The 4,591-nt window shown below is 41.8% G+C and overlaps 1 long non-coding RNA gene across 1 annotated transcript; it reads right to left on the bottom strand.

Moving 5' to 3' along the window:
* Nucleotides 1–642: 642 nt before the first annotated feature.
* Nucleotides 643–3,152, bottom strand: LOC139025547 (uncharacterized). The gene is made up of 2 exons (XR_011477139.1): nucleotides 3,037–3,152; nucleotides 643–2,758 (listed from the first exon to the last, which is right to left on the bottom strand). It is a non-coding gene; the product is annotated as an uncharacterized lncRNA (long non-coding RNA).
* Nucleotides 3,153–4,591: the final 1,439 nt, after the last annotated feature.

Below are 4,591 nucleotides of genomic sequence, written 5' to 3'. Positions count from 1 at the left end.
GCCCGCGGTCTCTGTATGCCAGCCCTGCGGTCTCTGTATGCCAGCCCTTGCGGCCGCCGCAGCAGTGGCCAGGGTGGATATGTTGCCCACATCAAGGCTTATCCTCTTTCTATTTCTCTTTTTCTTTCTCCCTGCCAATGTGAAGGCATTGTTCTCCATATCTTTCTCTCTACCCMCACCCTCTCTTTCTCTCCCTCTCTCTTTCTCGTGTGTCTTTCCCACCCATGCCTATAGCTGGTGACAGCAGAGCTCACAGTTGCTGTGTTTCTCTGTGCACGCCCCATGCTTACCCTAACTCTAACCCAAACACAGCTAATTAAAGTTTTTTTCATACACTCCCTGCCTGGCTGCCAGGAGAACTGGAGAACTGCACTGGGGTGGATGGCACAAAGCTATCTCTGCCGGCCATTTTGTGAAAGGTATATGAATTGCTAAGGTTCATCTCAACCCTTTGAAGTTAAACTGTAAGAAAATATTTTCGACCTGGAACCAATTTTTTTTTATTTCTGAAACAAAACAGAGTTATATCTGGAACCAAAAAGGGTTAACCAAGCTACAGGAACAGCCAAATAAACCGTGGTTCTAGGTAGACCTTTTTTCTAGTGCATACCCTAGCTAGTGACTTACTGTAATGGGGGAAAATGTGTTTGTTTTATATGTTTAATCAATATAAAAAGTATTGCAAATGGTAGCCTTGAATAAATTAACTGCAGTATATACGAAACATTACATGTTATGACAAAATGAGCACCAAAGGCATTGGAATTCAGTTACTACAGCAAATCAGACAGTAAACTGCATCAAAAGTAACATTTTYCTGGCAGGTATCAAGAGATAACGTCACAAAAGCAAACATTACAGGGTACATATTAGGACAGCCTCAGTCACAGAAGGACTAGGCTGTCCTAATATGGTAACTGTGCATTTTATGACTGGTATGGTATATTAAACTATGGAGGGGGGACTTGGTCAAAATTCTAAATACTGATATTAGTTCAATAGATAAAGTGCATCATCCCATGAAAATTATTTGACCTCATGTTATAGTAATTTTAAAACCGAAGAAAAGACAAATGTTAACTAAATAAACTATATTTGTTTTGTTGTATCAGATCTACTGTAGTTACAGTATATCGTCATTATTTTTAGAATATGGCAATACCTGCACAAAGTAAAACAACTCATTAAATTGTAAAAACTAAGATAAATGTTCAAACCCAACTATGTATTCAAACTCGGGGCTTGAGGTCCAGTCAAGGACACTCCTGGTTTTATTTCATCCCTGGTTATGGAGGAAAAAACTGCAGACCGCTAAAGTCTACTGGGAGGTTGAGATTTGATCAAACAGCACCGATATTGTAGGAGACACTGTCTAGACAGACCATCAGTCAAACAGATAATACAGAACTCTTTCAGTCATTCTTTCCCCTTTCCTGGGACATGGGCATACGGGATGATCCATATCTTCAGCCTGTTCTCATAGACTAGACTTAACATACTAAACTTCAATCCGGGACATTCAAATTAGTATGATATGTTACGTTTGGTATGGTTACATAAGACAGATGGTTACTTAAGGCAAAAAACGAAAGTAGGGTGGTTGGTTGGGGTGGAAGGGTGGGCGTAGGGGTGGTTGGTCAGGGTGGATCAGTAGGCATTTAACGCAAACGTCTAGCAACCCAAAGTTTGCGAGTTAGAATCTCATCACAGTCAAGTTTACTATTTTAGCTAATTAGCAACTTTTTAACTACTTACTACCTTATAGCTACTTTGCTACTACTTAGCATGTTAGATAACCCTAATCATAACCCTAACCTTAACCTTTTTAGATAACCCTTCCCCTAACCCTAACCTTTAACCTAACTCCTAAACATAACCCTAACCCTAAGCCCTAGCCTAGCTAACATTAGCCATCTAGCTAACGTTAGCCAGCTAGCTAACATTAGCCACCTAGCCACTTTACTAGAATTCATAAAATATCATGTGTTTTGTAAATTCGTAACCTATTTTGAATTTAGAATATTCATAACATATAATATGAACAAAGTATATGAAATTGGTGATGGACATCCACAAATTGATACATACCATACGAAATGTAACATATCATACTAAAAGGAGTATCAGGGATTTACATACATAATCATACGAAATGCTCTTTGACCAGGTTGGTATGTTAGATGTAGAATTATAATTTCAACTTTAATTTAAATTAATTAATTAATTCGTACTAATTTTGAGTAGCTAAATTACTAGTAGTACACATTCATAAACTAACAAAATACCTAAATGTTGATTGAATCCATATCATTGTAACCCTCCATTGTTAACTGAAATCATTTGGTTTCCCTGGTGACATCTGTCCTGCTCTCAGTTTCTATTGGCTGTTGGGGTCAAAAGCTGTAGTCAGGGTGATGGTCTTCTCATAGTTGTGGTTTATTCTGGGTAGTGTAGGTACCATTTTGTACCAAGCTGTAGTCAGGGTGATGGTCTTCTCATAGTTGTGGTTTATTCTGGGTAGTGTAGGTACCATTTTGTACCACAGGTACCATTTTGTGAGTCCCCTAGTGTTGTGGGGCAGGAGTCCCACTACCCACCAGACCTCCAGTGCCAGAGCAGTTTTGGCCCTAGCTCTGAGCCCTCTTTTCTGGGCACCAGCCTGGGCCAACGCAGGGCCCTGGATGGGCCTAGACAAAGTTATTGGAGATCTGCCTTTGGTGCTCAAACAGGTCCTCAATATCTGCACTGTACGCATCACCTGGTAAAAGAAACAAAATACAGTTAGCGATAAGGAGAAAGAAAGAGAGAGAGATTGAGAAAGAGGAAGACAGGTCAGAAGAGATGTTAGTAGATGAAAGAGAGAGTCTTCTGCCAGAGGAAGAGAGAGCAGTATTTTTGAACTGTAGAAAGGAGAGGTATGGGATAGAGAGAGAGAGAGAGAGAGAGAGAGAGAGAGAGAGAGAGAGAGAGAGAGAGAGAGAGAGAGAGAGAGAGAGAGAATGTGTGTTAACGACAGATAAATGTAATTTCCCATACCTGCGTGACATCCATACATGTACGCTCTGTGTCCGTCGTATTTGCATCGACATCTCATCACGTTGTTCTGGAAGTCCGACTCAGCCATGTCTAATGAGGGGTTGACTTCCACCTATAATATGACAGAAACAGTGATTTAAAAAAATATATATATTTTTAAAAACTTTATTTAACCAGGTAGGCCAGTTGAAAACAAGTTCTCATTTATAACTGTGACCAGACCAAGATAAAGCAAAGCAGTGCGACAAAAACAACAACAAAGAGTTACACATAAACAAACGTACAGTCAATAACACAATAGAAAAATCTATGTGCAGTGTGTGCAAATGTAGAAGAGTAGGGAGGTAAGGCAATAAATAGGCCATAGAGGCGAAATAATTACAATTTAGCATTAACACTGGAGTGATAGATGTGCAGATGATGACGTGCAAGTAAAGATACTGGGGTGCAAAAGAGCAAGAGGATAAGTAACAATATGGGGATGAGGTAGTTGGGTGTGCTATTTACAGATTGGCTGTGTACAGGTACAGTGATCGGTAAGCTGCTTGACAGCTGATGCTGAAAGTTAGAGAGGGAGATATAAGACTCCAGCTACAGTGATTTTTGCAATGTGTTCCAGTCATTGGCAGCAGAGAACTGGAAGGAAAGTCGGCCAAAGTAAGTGTTGGCTTTGGGGGTGACCAGTGAAATATACCTGCTGGAGAGCGTACTACTGGTGGGTGTTGCMATGGTGACCAGTAAGCTGAGATAAGGCGGGCTTTACCTAGCATAGACTTATAGATGACCTGGAGCCAGTGGGTTTGGCGAAGAATATATGTAGTGAAGGCCAGCCAACGAGMGCATACAGGTCGTAGTGGTGGGTAGTATATGGGGCTTTGGTGACAAAATGGATGGCACTGTGATAGACTACATCCAGTTTGCTGAGTAGAGGGCTGGAGGCTATTTTGTAAATGACATCGCCGAAGTCAAGGATCGGTAGGAGAGTCAGTTTTACGAGGTTATGTTTGGCAGCATGAGTGAAGGATGCTTTGTTGCGAAATAGGAAGCCGATTCTAGATTTAATTTTGGATTGGAGATGTTTGATGTGAGTCTGGAAGGAGAGTTTACAGTCTAACCAGACACCTAGGTATTTGTAGTTGTCCACATATTCTAAGTCAGAACCATCCAGAGTAGTGATGCTAGTCGGGCGGGAAGGTGTGGGCAGCAATCGGTTGAAGAGCATGCACTTAGTTTTACTTGCATTCAAAGCTGTTGGAGGCCTCGGAAGGAGTGTTGTATGGCATTGAAGCTCGTTTGGAGGTTTGTTAGCACAGTGTCCAAAGAAGGGACAGATGTATACAGATTGGTGTCGTCTAGCAGATGGGCCTTCGGGGGACGTCGCCACGGAAGAGCCTGTTGAAACCCCCTCGGACGGTTACGTTGGCAGACCAGTCGTGATGGATCAGCGGGGCTCTGTGTCGGCAGTAAAAGGGTCCAGGCCAATTGGCAAAATAGGTATTGTAGCCCAAGAATTGGCTGATGGACCTCTTCAGCTAGCCGGGAGATGGGCCTAGCT

Source organism: Salvelinus sp. IW2-2015, unplaced genomic scaffold, assembly GCF_002910315.2.
Source record: "Salvelinus sp. IW2-2015 unplaced genomic scaffold, ASM291031v2 Un_scaffold2829, whole genome shotgun sequence".
NCBI classification, from domain to species: Eukaryota; Metazoa; Chordata; class Actinopteri; order Salmoniformes; family Salmonidae; genus Salvelinus; species Salvelinus sp. IW2-2015.
This window is presented reverse-complemented; position numbering and strand designations above follow the sequence as displayed.